Source organism: Canis lupus, chromosome 1 (assembly GCF_011100685.1).
Source record: "Canis lupus familiaris isolate Mischka breed German Shepherd chromosome 1, alternate assembly UU_Cfam_GSD_1.0, whole genome shotgun sequence".
In the NCBI taxonomy this organism is placed as follows: Eukaryota; Metazoa; Chordata; class Mammalia; order Carnivora; family Canidae; genus Canis; species Canis lupus.
Window position 1 is genome coordinate 99,903,919 of NC_049222.1, and position 18,095 is coordinate 99,922,013.

Consider the following 18,095-nt stretch of genomic DNA (forward strand, 5'->3'; position numbering starts at 1 on the left):
GGAAAGAGAGTGAGTCGAGGAAGTCGCGCCAAGACAGGGTGGTAGGGGGTTTACATAACGTTGTAAGGCAGAACGGTTTCCTATTGGTTGGCTCATATGCAAAGGAAGGATTGCAATCCAACCAGTCAGAGTGACCCTCACTATGCAAAGGAAGGATTGCAATTCGACCAGTCAAAGGTGACTTCCTCCTCTGGGGTTTGAAGGGCATTGGGTTCGGTTGGGGAAGTCCAAAGGAGAGGTGTAAGGGTCTGCTCAAGCTGTCGTCCCAAGTGGAGGTGGTGACAGGAACCTCAGCCATTTTGGCGTATCCGCCATCTTGAGGAGTTTCTCTTCCCGCCTGGCCCCAACACATAGAATTAACATTCTAACAAATTTTCTTTCTCATTTTTCTTGGTCTGTTCTTCATTTTCACTTTTCTAGTTTCCCACCTCTCCCCCTGCTATTGGGCGCTCTATCTCAAATAAATAAAATCTTTAAAAAACATGAAAATCCTTTGAAACCTCCCTTTTCCTTAACTCCCCCAACTCCCAAGTATATAATCAGCCGCCCCTCACAACCTCGTAGCAGCTCTTTCTGCTCAAGGGTCCTCTCCCAGTGCTTTAACAAAACACCTTTTTTTTTTTTTGCAAAGACGTTGCAAGAGTTTTTTCTTGGTCCTCAGTTACCTCATCCCACCAAACCTCACCTATATTCTAAAACTACCTCACTCACAAGTGGTTTTTAGATCTTCAACGGCCATTCCTTTCTCCTCCAGGCGCCTCTTGGAGAAGGGTCCAACTGGGAAAGTGGAAGATTCACAAGACGGCAAGATTTTCTTGGGGCTCTAGATTGACCAAATTTGAAACTACCCAGCTCCAGCCCCTACCAACGGCCAACCACTACTCACACGCAGGGCCTTCCTGCCAACTCCCCGCATCACAGGGGCTAGTCTGGGAAGGAATCTGGCAGGGGCGCTGGAGGCAAAGGCGCCCCCCGCCCCCACCAGGTGCGGCAGATGGTCACCGACGCCCTCGGGGTCGACGGCGGCCGCACACACCTCCGTTAGCCTCCACCACCGCCCCTCGCCCTCCAAAAGCTCTCACCAGGTCGCCCTGCCCAGGATTTGGGAAGCCCCCGCTTTCCGTGTCCTCCGGGCGCAGTCGTGAACGACCCACACTGCCCTGCCGATCTGATGCGCTTGTGCCCCAGAACCTGTGCCCACAGAGGCCGAATTCTCCCGCCAACCCCTAAAGAAGCGCCCAAACCCCGGGGTAACAAGTTGCCAGGCGGAGCCTGAGAGAAACGGGGTGCGTCGCCCGCTCAGTGGCTCAGGACAGCGAGGCCCGTACCTGCAGGCCTGTACCAAGCCCACTCTCACGGGCGGCAGCTAACCTGGCAGTCCCGGATGGTCCCGGGAGAAGCGTCTTCCCGGGGAGCCCACTGCCGGGGCGCCAAGCGGCGCGGCGATTCACTCCGCAAACATCGGGGAACCGTTGCGCAGAGCTGTAGAAGCGCGGGGACTGCCGAGGGAGGCGCTGGGCACGCGCTGCGGGGATTCCCGGGAAGTGTCGCGCAGAGCCGTAAAGGCTGTGGTTCCGACGAGCGAGACGCCGGGTTCAGGCACACATTCCTTTGCCTCGTCGCGCAGCGCCGTGAAAGCGGCGGGAGGACGAGGGAAGCGCTCAGCTCGGGAGCTGGGACTCGGGAAGAGTCGCGCAGGTAAGAGCTGCCGGCCCCACAAGGCAGGTGGCCCCTCTGCCGCTTCGCGTCTGCCTGGTCGCCCCTGAGGAATTCTGAGTTTGCCCCAGCTCCGGGCCTTCTCGGTGGCGGTTAGTGCCGGGCTGATCGAGGATGTGGTGTTGGTGGGTGGAGCGGCTGCTTCCGCGAGCCGGGGAGGGGTCTAGCGGTGTTCGGGAACTTGGGCCATTAGGAATATGTGTTTGGCGATGAGATACCACCTCACACCAGTGAGAATAGGGAACATTAACAAGGCAGGAAACAACAAATGTTGGAGAGGATGTGGAGAAGGGGGAACCTCTTGCACTGTTGGTGAGAATGTGAACTGGTGCAGCCACTCTGGAAAACTGTGTGGAGGTTCCTCAAAGAGTTAAAAATAGATCTGCCCTACGACCCAGCAATTGCACTGCTGGGGATTTACCCCAAAGATTCAGATGCAATGAAACGCCGGGACACCTGCACCCCGATGTTTCTAGCAGCAATGGCCACGATAGCCAAACTGTGGAAGGAGCCTCGGTGTCCATCGAAAGATGAATGGATAAAGAAGATGTGGTTTATGTATACAATGGAATGTTACTCAGCCATTAGAAACGACAAATACCCACCATTTGCTTCCACATGGATGGAACTGGAGGGTATTATGCTGAGTGAAGTAAGTCAATCGGAGAAGGACAAACAGTGTATGTTCTCATTCATTTGGGGAATATAAATAATAGTGAAAGGGAATATAAGGGAAGGGAGAAGAAACGTGTGGGAAATATCAGAAAGGGAGACAGAACATAAAGACTCCTAACTCTGGGAAACGAACTAGGGGTGGTGGAAGGGGAGGAGGGCGGGGGGGAGGGGTGAGTGGGTGACGGGCACTGAGGGGGACACTTGACGGGATGAGCGCTGGGTGTTATTCTGTATGTTGGTAAATTGAACACCAATAAAAATTATTTTATTAAAAAAATATTAGCAAAGAGAAAAAAAAAAAAAGAATATGTGTTTGGGCCAGGATTGGGCTGTGTCTGCAGGTGAGACCGTTTGGGATGCTGAGTAGGAATCCACGAGGAGGGCAGCCTGGGTGGCTCAGCGGTTTAGCGCCGCCTTCGGCCCAGGGCATGATCCTGGAGACCCGGAATCAAGTCCCACGTCGGGATCCCTGCATGGAGCCTGCTTCTCCCTCTGCCTATGTCTCTGCCTCTCTCTGTGTGTCTCTCATGAATAAATAAATAAAATCTTAAGAAAAAGGAATCCACGAGGATACGGGGGGTGGAGAGAGTTGCTGTGACTCTGGCAGGTAAAGGAATCCAAGAGGATACGGGGGTGGAGAGAGGTGCTGTGACTCCGGCAGGTGGGTCAGGTGATGGGACAGGAGGTTCGTGAGTATACGAGAGCCATAAACCGCTGACGTTCCTCTTTGACCGGTCAAAGAAGCAGTATATTTCACATGTGGAGCTGCAGCAAGCATTTAAAGTAGATAAAAACACGTTTATTTCAGCATGTGTGCAAAATCCAAATTTGTTTTTAAAGAAAGAATATTTTGCCCCTATTAGGCCCCTATTTTGGCTAAAGCTGTGAGGGAATATGTTCACTCTCTTCTTTGATGGATATTTGGGGATTCCAAGGATTTGGCCTAAATTTGCCAGCTTTGGGCTAAAGTAAAGCAGTTAGGTTCACCAGGCAGTGTGTACAAAGAGCTCAGAGTTGAGGAAGATGGCGAGTGCCTAGGTCAGATAGTGTGCTCATTTTCCGAAGAGAAAACTGCTTCAAAATAGAGGCTGAACACAATCGGACATGTGGCTCGACCAGTTTACAGTTCACAGACCACTTAACACGTTTCTGTGAAGATTTGTTTTCCATTTATTTTCACCGTCATTATTCTTCACCTGATTATAAATAATAGAATCCAGTAGGATAGTTGGGGATAAAATTTTACTGATGACATTATTAAAACAATAGTTTAAGGATGTAATGGAAGTAAAGACCCCCTTTCCCGCTTTACAGTAGATACTAATAAGAATAGAAATAAACAACCTGAAATAAGACTTATTTTAGGAAAACTATGAACAGTGTAGCCTGAATGGCTCAGTGGTTGAGAGTCTGCCTTCAACTCAGGGCGTGATCCTGGAGTCAGGGAATGGGGCCCCTCATTGGGCTCCCCTTGGGAAACCTGCTTCTCCCTCTGCCTGTGTCTTTGCCTTTGTCTCTTTTTCTCTCATGAATAAATAAGTAAATAAATCTTAAAAAAAAAAAATGTGAACACTGCAGAAAAATGTAAACCTTAACTAGAAAGACACCCTAACTGTATGTAGGGAGAAACATCAGCTATCAGTTCACAGGACCAAAAAATAAATAAGGATCTAAAACAGCTAACATAAAGTAGATTTTATGCACAAATATTGATTTTAACACTGTGATAGGAAGATAATACCATCTTCTTAAGTGCATGTGAAACATTCATATAACTAATAATACACTTTTTTTTTTTTTTTTTAACTTATTCATGAGAGACACAGGCAGAGGAGGAAGCAGGCTCCCTGTGGGGAGCCCAATGCAGGACTCCATCCCAGGACCCTGGGATCACGACCTAAGCCAAAGGCAGACACTGGGCCACCCTGGTGCCCCTAATAACATACATTTCAAAGAAAAAAGTAATTTCCAAAGAATAAGAGTACTCTTTTACCCAAACTAGAAATTAATTTTTCAAATGACATATACCTGGAATTTAAGAAGCTTCCAAAAAAAACTCATCCAAAGAAAAAAATGCAAAATGATATTGCAAATTTTATTTTATTTTTTATTTAAAAAAATTTTTTTTTAATTTATTTATTTATGATAGTCACACACACAGAGAGAGAGAGAGAGAGGCAGAGACACCCAGGGATCCCGATATTGCAAATTTTAAAAGAAAATTGATAAAGCACAAAATGTCAAAAACTACAATACACACTTAAAGCAATTAAATTTTTATAGCCTTAAATTTTTTTTATAGCCTTAAATTTTTTTTTTTTAAGATTTTATTTATTCATGAGAGACACAGAGAGAGAGGCAGAGACACAGGCAGAGGGAGAAGCAGGCTCCATGCAGGGAGCTCGATATGGGACCTGATCCCGGGACTCCCAAGATCGCGCCCTGGGCCAAAGGCAGGCGCTAAACAGCTGAGCCACCCAGGGATCCCCAAAATTCTTTTTTTTTTTTTAAGATTTTATATTTATTCATGACAGACACACAGAGAAAGAGAGGCAGAGACACAGGCAGAGGGAGAAGCAGGCTCCATGCAGGGAGCCCGATGTGGAAATTGATCCGGGGTCTCCAGGATCACACCCCAGGCTGAAGGTGGCGATAAACCGCTGGGCCACCGGGGCTGCCCATCCTTAAATTCTTAAGACAATAAGAAAGAGAACTAAGATTTCAGTTTAGGAGAAAAAAAACCCAACAAAGTAAACCAGAACAAAACAGAAGAGAATAAATTATATTATTAAATAAATTAATAAATTATAAAAGTAAATAGCAAAATTAATAAGGCTTAAAAGAGAAATGAAAAGTATATAAGTGAATAATAAGTAAAAAATGAAGTGCAATAAAAAATGAAGTGCAATAAAAACCAAAATAGTCCAACCACTCACCATAATTTAAGAAAAAAAATGAAGAAATGAAGAAAAATATAAGAAGTGACCAGGAGAAATAGCTGTGAAAGAGGAAGTTTTAACGGTAAACTACTTTCACAATTCTGTTTTTTAAAAAAGACTGATTTATATGAGGGAGAGAGAGTCCCAGGCAGTCTCTGCCCTGAACTGAACTGGAACTTGATCCCACCACCCCAGAAACATTACCTGAGCCAAAATCAAGAGTTGAAGGCTTAACTGACTCTTAACCCTCTTAACCCAGACATCTCTATTTTTACAATTTTGTGTAAAATAATAAAATGAGAGTAAAAATAAAGCTTTGATAAATTAGTAGATTCCTAGGAAAATCCATTTATCTAAAGTGACAAGTTATGGTGAAAAGCATAAATTTATAAACAGATTTTGTTAGAAGAAATGTAACCTCTTACCAAACAGCATCAGTCACAGAAAGTTTCACAGAATTCTACCAAGAAGATGGAAAAGCTTTAGCTTTTCCACATAAAATATTTGGGCCGGGGGATCCCTGGGTGGCGCAGCGGTTTGGTGCCTGCCTTGGGCCCAGGGCGCGATCCTGGAGACCCGGGATCGAATCCCACGTGGGGCTCCCGGTGCATGGAGCCTGCTTCTCCCTCTGACTGTGTCTCTGCCTTTCTCTCTCTCTGTGTGACTATCATAAGTAAAAAATAATAAAATAAATAAAATAAAATAAAATAAAATAAAATAAAATAAAATAAAATAAAATAAAATAAAATAAAATATTTGGGCCAAAAGCTGAAGGAAAATATACAAAAAGAACTGTAGACAAATCTCAGTAATGAATATTGATTTAAAAAATTTAAATATTGGCAAAACCCAACAGTATATTAAAATAAAATCTCACCATGTTGAATTCATCCAGAAATGCCAGGACACCTCAATATTTGGAATTGAATTATCATAACTAATCATATACATAGATCTAAGGAAAAATGTCATAGAATTTCTCCTCGAAGCACTTGAAAAGATCTTTTACAAAGTCCAACATCCATTTCCTTTTTTTTTTTTGGTGGGGCTTGAACTCAAGACCCTGAGATCAAGACCTAAGCTGAGATCAAGAATCTGAGACCCAACAGAACCATCCAAGCGCCCCTCAACACCCATTTCTAACTTAAAAAAAAGATCACTGCAATAAGTATTGATATATCCCAGGCCTAAGACAATTAGGAATTAATGTAATTATGTAAAACAATAGAAACATTTTCTTAAGTTCAGAATCAAAGCAAGTATGTTATCTTTTTACTTTTGTCATTAGCCAGTGATATCAGTGAGAAAATAATGAGTTGTATAAATTTAGAAAGAAGTGAAACTATTTGCAGAAGAAATAAAATATATCTAAAAATTTCAACAGTCAATTAAAAAAATCCTGAGTGATGCATCAGGATTTTATTTTATTTTATTTTATTTATTTATTTTTTTGCATCAGGATTTTAAATACATAAAATTAATAGCCTTCATTTTATTTGAAACATATGTTATGACAATAAGGGAAATCTCAAGATATTTTTTGAAAAGAGAAAACACTTAAAACCAGAATGTGAAAATGTATAAGAAGAAAACTTAAATAGACTTTGTCAAATGCTGTTGTAAAGATACCACTTCTTTCCAAGTTGATATAGAACTTTAACATAATTCCCCAAACAAGCAAACAAGGTTTCATGTTGGAGATAAAAGCTGAATTTGCAAAAAATTTAACAATTAAAAAGCTGGAAATCTTGAAAAGGACAGACAAGTGAAGGAGGTTTTGCTAACAACATAGGCTAGATTCTAAATAATTGTAACATTATAGAGCTAGAGTATGAATAGACAAGGGGAATAAAGCATAAGTTCTAGAAATGGACTGAAGTATATTTGGACAGTGTATATGAACTATGCCATAAAAAATCACTGGGGAAAAGATGAATTCTTTAATATCATTGGGACAAGATAACCATTTTGATAAAGATAAAATTGAGTCCATACTTGACAACATAAACCAAAACAAATTCCAAGTATGTTAGAAATCTGAATGGCAGCCCGGGTGGCTCAGTGGTTTACCGCCGCCTTCAGCCCAGGGCCTGATCCTGGACACCCAGGATCGAGTCTCACGTCAGGCTCCCTGCATGGGGCCTGCTTCTCCCTCTGCCTGTGTCTCTACCTCTCTCTTTCTCTCTCCTCTCTGTATTCTCATGAATAAATTAAAATTTTTTTTAAATCTTAAAAAAAAAAGTCTAAATGGGAGAAACAGATCCATGCAATTACTAGGAGAAAAAGAGAATTCTTTCATAGCATGAGTATGGGTGAGGACCTTTTAGTAAGGGGCACCTCGTAGCTCAGTGGTTGACTGTCTACCTTAGGTTCAGGTCATGATTCCAGAGTCCTGGGATCGAGGGCCACATTGCACTTCCTGCAGGGAGCCCACTTCTCTCTGTCTTTCCCTCTCCTTCTTTGTCTCTCATGAATAAATAAATAAAATCTTTTAAAAATCTTTTAAAAGATAATTAAAAATGCAACTGATTAAAAAACACTATGGCAAAAATATAATCAGAATAAGATAATGAATTTGGAACAATATTTGCAATTTACTTCACAAAGGGCTAACACACTAATCTATAAAAAGTTTCTTAAAATTTTCATGTTTTATTTTTATTTTTTTAAAGATTTTATTTATTCATTCATGAGAGACAGAGAGAGAGAGAGAGGCAGAGACACACAGGCAGAGGGAGAGGCAGGCTTCATGAGGGGAGCCTGATGTGGGACTCAATCTTGGGACTCCAGGATCATGCCCTGGGCCGAAGGCAGGCGCTAAACCGCTGAGCCACCCAGGGATCCCTTCATTTGTTTTCTAATTGAATATTATTAACATATAGTTTTGTTTCAGGTGTACAATATTCAGTAATTCTATATATTACTCTGCTCATTATAATTGTCTCTTCATCTCCTTCACCTATTTGACCCATCTCTCCCCCCACGTCCTCTCTGGCAAACACCAGCTCTCTATATTTGAGTCTTTTTGCCTCTTTTGATTTCTTAAATTCACATAACAAAGTTATATGGTTTTTGTCTTTCTCTGAGTATATTTTATTTAGCTTTATACTTTTGGATCCATTCATGTTGCAGATGACAAGATTTTATTCTTTTTTATGGCTGAGTATTATTCCATTGTGTGTGTGTGTGTGTGTGTGTGTGTGTGTGTGTGTGTGTATGCCACATCATCTTTATCCATTCACCTATGAATTGACACTTGGGTTGTTTCCATATTTTGGTTATTGTAAATAATGCTACAGTAAACATAGGGGTACATATTTCTTTTTGGATTTGAGTTTTCATTTTCTTGGGGTAAATACCAGTAGTGGAATTACTGGATTATGTGATAGCTCTGTTTTTAACTTCTTGAGGAACCTCCATACTGTTTTCCATAGTGGCTACACCAATCTGCATTCCTACCAACAGTGCACAAGGGTTGCCTCTTCTCCACACCTTTCCAGCACTTGTTTCTATGTGATTTTAGCCATTCAGAAAGTTATGAGGTGATGTTGTAGTTTTGATTTGCATTTCTCTCATGAATGATGAGCATCTTTCATGTTCTGCTGGCCATCTGCATGTCTTCTTTGGGTAAATGTTTATGTCTTTTGGACTTTTTTAATTGGATTTTTTTATTGTCTTTTTTGTGTTGAGTTGTATAAGTTCTTTATATATTGTGGATATTAGCCCCTTATCAGATATATTTTTGCAAGTATCTTCTCTCATTTAGTGGGTTGTCTAATTTTAGTTTTGTTGGTGGTTTCCTTCACTGAGCCAAAGTGCTTTTCATTTGGGTGTAGTCCAAGTACTTTAATTTTTATTTTGTTTCCCTTAGCAAAAGAGATATACTAGAAAAATCTTTCTATGACTGTTATCCAAGTGATTACTGTCTATGTTGTCTTCCAGGAATTTTATGGTTTCAGGCCTCATATTTAGGTCCCTACTCTATCTTAAGTTTAATTTTTTGTATGGTGTAAGAATGTGGTCCAGTTTCATTCTATTGTATGAAGCTGTCCCATTTTCCCAACACCATTTGTTGAAGAAGACTGTCCATTTTCCATTGTATATTCTTTTCTTCTATGTTGAAGATTAATTGACCGCATAATTGTGGGTTTATTTCTGGGTTCTTTATTCTGTTCCATTGATCTGTTTTTGTGCCAGTATCATTCTGATTTGATTACTACAGCTTTGTATATAACTTGAGGTCCAGAACAGTGATGCCCCCAGCTTTGCTTTTCTTTTTCAAAATTGCTTTGGTTATTTGGGGTCTTTTGTGGTTCCATACAAATTTTAGTATGGTTTGTTTAGCTTTGTGAAAAATGCTGTTCATGTTTTGATAGGGCTTGTATTAAACATGTAGATAACTTTGGGTGGTAGGGACATTTTATTTTTTATTTTTTAAAGATTTTATTTTATTTATTCATGCGAGGCAGAGAGAGAGAGAGAGAGAGAGAGAGAGAGAGAGGCAGAGACACAGGCAGAGGGAGAAGCAGGCTCCATGCAGGGAGCCCAACATGGGACTCGATCGCGGGTCTCCAGGATCATGCTCTGGGCTGAAGGCGGTGTTAAACCACTGGGCCACCAGGACTGCCTGTTAGGGACATTTTAAGAGTATTTGTTTTTCCAATTCATGGACATGAAATTCTTTTCATTTGTGTCATTTTTCAATTCTTTTCATCAGTGTTTTATATTTTTAGAGTACAGATAGGTTAAGGTTATTTTTAGGTATTTTATTATTTTTAGTGCAATTGTAAATGGGATTGCTTTCTTAATTTCTCTTTCTGCTATTTCATTATTAAATGTATAGAAATGCAGCATTTCTGTATGTTGATTTTGTATCTGATGATTTTACTGAATTCGTTTATCAGTTCTAGCAGTTTTTTTGTGAAGTAATTTGGGTTTTCTATACATAATATGTCAGTTGCAAATAGTGACAGTTCTATTTCTTCCTTACCAGTCTGGATGCCTTTTATTTCTTGTCTGATTGCTGTGGCTAGGACTTCTAGTACTTTGTGGAATATGAGTTGTGAGAATGGACATCCTTGACTTGTTCCTGACCTTTGGGGGTGTTCTCAGTTTTTCAGCATTGTATATGTTAGCTGTTTTTAAAATATATATCTATTATTGAGATATGTGCTTTCTAAACCTATTTTGTTAAGTGTTTTTTTTTTTTTTAATTTTTATTTATTTATGATAGTCACAGAGAGAGAGAGAGAGGCAGAGACACAGGCAGAGGGAGAAGCAGGCTCCATGCACCGGGAGCCCGATGTGGGATTCGATCCCGGGTCTCCAGGATCGCGCCCTGGGCCAAAGGCAGGCGCCAAACCGCTGCGCCACCCAGGGATCCCATGTTAAGTGTTTTTTATCTTGAATGGGTTTTTTACTTCACCAGCTGCTTTTTTTGCATTTAATGTACTGGACATGATTTTTTTTTTTTTTTTGGTATAGTCATGATTTTTATTCTTTGTGTTGTATCACATTGATTGATTTGCAAATATTGAACCATCCTTGCATCCCAGGAATAAGTTCCACTTGATCATGGTGAATGACATTTTTGATGTATTCTTTGTTCCATTTGCTATTATTTTATTGAGGATTTTTGCATCTGTTGTCAAAGATATATCGCTTGTAGTGTTGTTTTTTTAAGTGTCTTCATCTAGTTTGGTATTAGGGTGATGATGGCCACATATAATGCACTTGGAAGCTTCTCTTTCCCTTTGTTTTTGGAATAGTTTGAGAAAATAGGTATTCTTTAAATGGTAGAATTTCCCCACGAAGCCATTTCTTCCTGGACTTTTGTTTGTTGGGAATTCTTTGATTACTGATTCAATTTCATTGCTAGTAATTGGTCTGTTCAAATTTTCTATTTCTTCCTGACTCAGTTTTGGGAGGTTATATATTTCGAGGAATTTATCCATTTATTTTGCATTGCTCAATTTGTTGGCATATATACTTTTTTGATAGTAGTCTCTTAGAATCCGTTGTATTTCTATGGTATTGGTTATTTTCCCTCTCTGGTTTAGTTTATTTGCCCTCCTTTTTTAAGTTCCTCCCCTTGTTGAGTCTGGCTAAAGGTTTATCAGTTTTGTTGTTTTCAAAGAACCAGGTCCTGGTTTCACTGATCTGTTGCTTTTCTATTTTGTTTATTTCTGTTCTTTTATTGTTTTCCTCCTTCTACTGGGTTTAGGCTCTGTACTTCTTTTTCTAGGTCTTTTAGGTATAAAGTTAGATTGTTGAGTTTTTTGTTTTGTTTTTGTTTTTGAGTTAGGTCTGTATTGCTATGATTTCTTAGAACAAGTTTTCCTGCATCCCAAAGATGCAGGACTCATTGTGTTTTTATTTTCATTTGTCTCCATGTATCGTTTTATTTCATCTTTGATAATCTTGGTTGACCCATTTATTGCTTAGTAGCTTGTTATTTAACTTCCATGTATATTTGTTCTTTCCATATATTTTCTTGTGGTTGATTTCTAGTTTCATAGCATTTTGGTTGGAAAAGATGCATGATACAATTTTAGTATTTTTGAATTTGTTGAGACATGTTTTGTGGCCTGACATGACTATTCAAGGGTCTGTTCTCTGTGCACTTAGGGGAGGGGGGGAATGTATTCTAGCTTAGTATGGAATGTTCTGTATATATCTGTTAGATCTGTCTAGTGTGTCATTCAAACCCATTCTTTCTTGTTGATTTTTTTTTTAAGATTTTATTTATTCATGAGAAACAGAGAGAGAGAGAGAGAGAGGGAGAGGCAGAGGCACAGGCAGAGGGAGAAGCAAGCTCCATGCAGGGAGCCTGACGTGAAACTCGATCCTGGGTCTCCAGGATCAGGCCCTGGGCTGAAGGTGGTGTTAAACCACTGAGCCACCCGGGCTGCCTTGATTTTCTGTTTCTATGATCTATTCATTAATGTAAGTGGAGTGTTATAGTTCCCTACTATTTCTGTATTACTATCAATTTTTTGCTTTATGTTTGTTAATAGTTGCTCTATGTATTTGGGTGCTCCTGTTGGATGCATAAATATTTATTGTTACAGCTTCTTGTGGGGTTGTTCCCTTTATGATTGTGTAGCATCCTCTTTTTTTTTATTAAAAGATATATTTACTTATTTTAGAGAAAGAGTACACACGTGTGTGAGGGGTGGTGGGGGTGGGGAAGAGAATCTTCAAGAAGACTCTCCACTGAGTGTGGAGCCTGAAATGGGGCTCAATCCCAGGACCTCGAGATCATGACCTGAACCAAAATCAAGATTCTGCATCTCAACCAACTGAACCACCCAGGCACTCCTCTTTGTTTCTTGTCTTTATTTTAAAGTATATTTTGTCTATAGAAGTATTGCTATCTCAGCTTTCTTTTAGCTTTTGTTTGCATGAAAATTGCTTTTTCATCCCTTCACTTTCAACATATATTTGTCTCTGCTTCTGAAATGAGTCTCTTTTTTTTTTTTTAAGATTTTATTTATTTATGAGACACACAGAGAGAGAGAGAGACAGAGACAGAGAGACAGAGGCAGAGACACAGGCAGAGGGAGAAGCAGGCTCCATGCAGGGAGCTTGACGTGGGACTTGATCCCAGGTCTCCAGGATCACGCCCTGGGCCAAAGGCAAGCGCTCAACTGCTGAGCCACCCAGGGATGAAATGAGTCTCTTGTCGGCAAGTATAGATTTGTCTTGCTATTTTTTATCCATTCTGTAACCCCATGTCTTGAATGTTTAGTTTCTTTACATTCCAAGTAATTACTGATTGGTATGTACTTATTGCCATTTTGTTACTTGCTTTATGGTTGTTTTAGTAATTCTTCTATTGCTCTTTTCTCACGGTTTGCTTTCTTTAGTGATATACTTGGGATTCCTTTTTCTTTATTTTTTGCATATGAATTACAAGTTTTTGATTTGTGGTTACCATTATAGTTGTATACATGACATATTCTGCACATAGCAGTCTCTATTAAGTTGATGGTTGCCTAAATTTGAATTCTAAAAGCACTAAATTTTTACTTCTCTTTCTCCCATGTTTCAGGTATATAGTGTCATACCTTGCATCTTTTTGTGAATCCCTTGACTGATTTTTATAGATATGCTGAATTTTATTGCTTTTGTGCTTCTTAATTTTCTTCCTCCTGCTTATGGTCTTTCCTTTCCCACTCACATAGTCCCCTTTAATATGTCTTGTAAGGCTAGTTTAGTGGCAATGAATTCTTTTAATATGTTTGTCTAGTAAATTCTTAATCTTTCCTATCCTTAATGGCAGACTTGGCATTAAGTCACTGTGAAGTGGTGCTGGCTTCTATTGGGGTTGTTTGCACACTGCCATGCTTGTGGCGCTGCTTTGAATGGACTCTGGTAACGATATTTTGGAGGCTGGGAATCTGCAGAACATGGGGGTAGGGTGCAGTGCCCTTAAAGTCTCTGCCAGTCTGCTGTGTGAGGCGAACTGCAGCCACCTAGGAAGCCCGTGGAGGCGGAGATGGAAGGGGTGAGTCCACAGAAGGACACGGGCCAGCCTGCACTGTTAGGAAGCTAGAGGGTATTCAACTGCGCTGGGTCCCATAGATGTCCCTGTATCTACGCTGTGGGTTTGGATGTTGGATGACACTCACCAGCTCCTTTGCTCTTGAAGACATCTTCCAAAGATTCCTGCCCCTCAAGCACCCACTCTGAGATTAGTAAATCTTCCTGTATTCTCCAGGCATTTTTGGAACTGCTGAGTCTGTGCTGTATCTCAGTGGGGTTGTTTGTTGTGTTTTTTTTTTTTTTAACACTTTATTTATTCATTCATGAGAGACACACACACAGGCAGAGACACAAGCAGAGGGAGAAACAGGCTCCACGCAGGGAACCCGACGTGGGACTCAATCCCGGGTCTCCAGGATCAGGCCCTGGGCTGAAGGCAGCACTAAACCCCTGAGCCACCCAGGCTGCCCAGTTGTGCTGTCTCTTTAAGGGCAGAGATTCAGTTTACTTTTACTGTCCTGCTCTCCCAGAGCCTAGGTCACTGATTCTTAAAATTTTAGATGCTAAGGCCCACTGGTTGAAAGAACTTGCTAAATCAGGCCCCCTTGGTCTTTTGAGTCAAATGGTAAGAGGATTTGTCGTCTTTGGGCAGGTTCTCATGTCTGAGGTGCCTGGAGGGAGCATCTGCTTTATTCCTCTCTCTACGCCCTTGGCACCCTTCTGTGGACAGTCCTATGGGTCTGTTTGGCTCTAGACCGCAAGTCCACCTTCCTGCCCTCCTCAATGTGATCTCTTCTCTACATTTAGCTGTGGAGCGCCTATTCTGTCAGGCTTCAGTCACTTTCCGGGTTATTTACACTAATGCAGGTATTACCTAGTTGCATGCATGGGGCGAGGTGAGCCCAGGATCCTCCAATTCCACCATCTTCCCAGAAGTCGTGAAATGCAGATTTTTTATTGCTTTTGTATTATGCAACTTTACCAACCTTTTTAGTTCCAATAGTTTTTTCCATAGTCTGTAGAGTTTTCTGTATTAAGATCATATCACCTGTATAGAGACAGTTTTACTTCTTGTTTTCTAATTTGGATGCCTTTTTTTCTTACCTGATTTTTTGGCTCAGATTTTCAGTATTATGCTCAATAGTGAGTGGCAAGAGTGCCACTATAATTTGAGAGTTTTTTTAAATCACCGAAGGATGTTGAATTTTGGCCAGTGTTCTTTCTGCATCTATTAAAATGATGAGAGTTATAGACTTTCTTCTAGTAATGTATCACAGTGGTTGATTTGCGTATGTTGAAACTTCTTTGTATCCCAGTGATAAATATCACTTGATCATGGTGAATTGTCCTTTTATTTTTTTAAGATTTTTACTTGAGAGAGAGAACACGGTGGGGGGGTGGGGGGGAGGGCAGACGGAAGGGGAGAAAACAGACTCCCTTCTGCTTTACATGGACTTTTTATGAAATGATCTTGTAAATGTATTTTAAGATTTCTTAACATTTTCTTCTTTCTAGCTTACTTTTTGTAAGACTGCAGTATGTAGTAGATGTAACAGACAAAATATGTGTTGACTTATTGAAAAGGCTTCTGGTTAAGAGTAGGCTATTAGTAGTTCAGTTTTTGGTCAGCAAGTTACAAGTGGATTTTCGACTTCATGGGGGGGGGGGGTACTTTTATCCCAACATTGTTCAGTTGTACTTAATGCCCAGTAGAAAAGTTAGGGGAAAACGATAGCTACCAAAAAATGGGGCAGGACTGTGGAAGATCCAGCTCCTTTAGAAATGCAGACCTGGGTCACAGGAGAGGTGCTGGCAAGGACCAGAAGCACATATATGTGTAACAGGTATTGTTGAGGTGCCAGTTATTGTCTTCTAGTTCCAGCCTGTCCTTTACTTGGCATTCATGTTCTGCTTTGTCAGCTGGCTCTGTGTTAGCCAATATAGGATGCTAGACAGAAACGGTAGACTGCAGAAGAGGGGGGATTAACTGGCTCCTTACTGTCTTTTTACTTCTCACAGCTTTATTCTCATGACGATCCTTCATGCTTGCAGTGACGGTTCTTCCCGAGAGCAGCAGTCAAACCCAGTTTGCAGCTTTTCCAACACATGCAGAAAGAGGTACACTGTGTCAGCCCCAGCCATCACCCCACAGAACTTATCCAAACCTAGAAATCCCATTACTGGCCAGGTGGCAGCCTTTCCCAGGAAAACTGCATTCATTCCCTCAGCCCAGGGAAACTGTATTCAGTACCTTGGAGTTCTCAGCTGTGGTCCTGTGATCAGGAATGTCCCTTTCTCCTGGGAACTTGCTAGAAGTATAGATATTCTGGAGCACCACCTGGTCTACTAAGTCCATAACTCTGATGTGTGATCAGGAATCTATGCTTAATAAGCCCTCCACCTGAGCCTAATGAATGCTGAAGTTTGAAAACCAGTGCCTTCAAGTTCTCAGTTCAGTCTTGGTTGCCTAATTAATAGTTTTCATTTAAAAAAAAAAAAAAGAATTTCATTCTGTTTAAATAACTGGTGTGGGACACCCTAATAGAGTAGCGTTCTGCCAAAATGCATAAAGAAGTATCAACACCCAAGTTTCCTTAAACTCTTTGAGAAAATGGAAGAGGGAACTTTTCCCATGTCATTCTACATGACACATTACCACAGATATCACTAGCAAAGATCAGTAGCCCCCAAGAACACAGATGCAAGAATCCTAAAACAACAACAAAAAATAGTACTTTGCATCCAGCAGCATATTAAAGTGGTTATGCACCATGACCAAGTGGGATTTATCTCAGTAATTAATGAAAGGGTGGATCATCCTATGAAGATCAATCTGTGTAGACACCACATTAATAGAATGAATAAAACACAATCATCTCAATGCAGAAAAAGCATTTAACAGAATCTGACATCTTTTCCTAATTAAAAACAAAAAGAACAGTACTCAACAAACAGTACTCACAAACTCAAACAAAAAGAAAAGAGGGTAACTTCCTACAACATGATGAAGGGATTATATGAAAAACCTCCAAATAGTATCATACTCAGTGAAGAAAAGCTGAAAGCTTTCTCCCTTAAATCAGGAACAAGACAAGTATGCTTGCTTTTGCCACTGCTCAACCATAAGTTTTAGCAAGAAAATTAGGCAAAAATAACTAAGAAATACCTAACTGGAAAGGAAGAACCTATATCTATTTGGAGATGACACGATCTAATATACCGTAAACCCGGATAAGTCCATAGAAAAAGAACTATTGGCACTAATAAATTCAGCAAAGCTGCAGGATACACCGTAAACACAAAAATCCATTGTATTTCTGTACACTAGTAATGAACAATCTGAATGGAAAGATACCCCATGGCCGTAGGAGGGCTTAAATACTGTTCATGTAGCAACAGTACCCAAAGTGATCTATGGGTTCAGTGCATTCTCTATCACAATAGCAACTGCTTTTCCTCCCTCTCCAGAAAATGGAAAAGCTGATTTTAAATTTCATATGAAATTTCACATGAAATGAGAGACACTGAATAGCAAAACAATATATTTTTTTAAGATTTTATTTATTTATTCATAGACACAGAGAGAGAGAGAGGCAGAGACACAGGGAGAGGGGGAAGCAGGCTCCATGCAGGAAGCCCGATGTGGGACTTGATCCCGAGTCTCCAGGATCACACCCAAGGCTGCAGGCGGCGCCAAACCGCTGCACGACCAGGGCTGCCCGCAAAACAATCTTTAAAGAGCAAAGTTGGAGGACTCATACTTTATGATTTCAGAACTTTTCTTTTTTTTTAATCTTTATTTATTCATGAGAGAGAGAGGCAGCAGAGGGAGAAGCAGGCTCCATGCAGGGAGCCCGACGCAGGACTCAATTCCAGGTCTCCAGGATCAGGCTCTGGGCTGAAGGTGGCGCTAAACCGCTGAGCCACTCGGGCTGCCCTGTTTTCAGAACTTACTGTTTAACAATAGTAGCTATCAAAATCCTGTGGTATTGGCATAAGGACAGACCAGTGGGGTAGAATTGAAAGTCCAGAAATAGACCACACACGTCATTGTTCATCAGATTTTTGACGGTGCCAACAACTTTCAGGGGCAAAGAATCTCTTTCAACAAGTGATGTTGACCTTATTGAATATTCATGTACCTCTGAACTGTTCTGATTCATTCAGAATATTGAAATCTGCCTCAGATCACATAAGTGATTAAAGATGGGTCAAAGACAAATGTTAAAGGTCAAAGTATAAAATCCTTAGAAGATATGGTGGGCAGATTTTCATGAC

The 18,095-nt window shown here is 40.7% G+C and overlaps 2 long non-coding RNA genes across 2 annotated transcripts in view; one reads left to right on the forward strand and one right to left on the reverse strand.

The window, feature by feature from the left end:
- Positions 1 to 277: 277 nt before the first annotated feature.
- LOC106559551 lies at positions 278 to 1,553 on the reverse strand. Its single transcript, XR_005354393.1, has 3 exons — positions 1,372 to 1,553; positions 712 to 777; positions 278 to 337 (listed from the first exon to the last, which is right to left on the reverse strand). It is a non-coding gene; the product is annotated as an uncharacterized LOC106559551 (long non-coding RNA).
- Positions 1,554 to 1,571: 18 nt separating this feature from the next.
- The window catches only part of LOC119870865, a 76,117-nt gene continuing 59,593 nt past the window's right edge, over positions 1,572 to 18,095 (forward strand). Inside the window, exons 1-2 of the long non-coding RNA XR_005354394.1 lie at positions 1,572 to 1,698; positions 15,837 to 15,935. This is a non-coding gene — a long non-coding RNA (uncharacterized LOC119870865). The remainder of the gene's footprint in view (positions 1,699 to 15,836; positions 15,936 to 18,095) is intronic.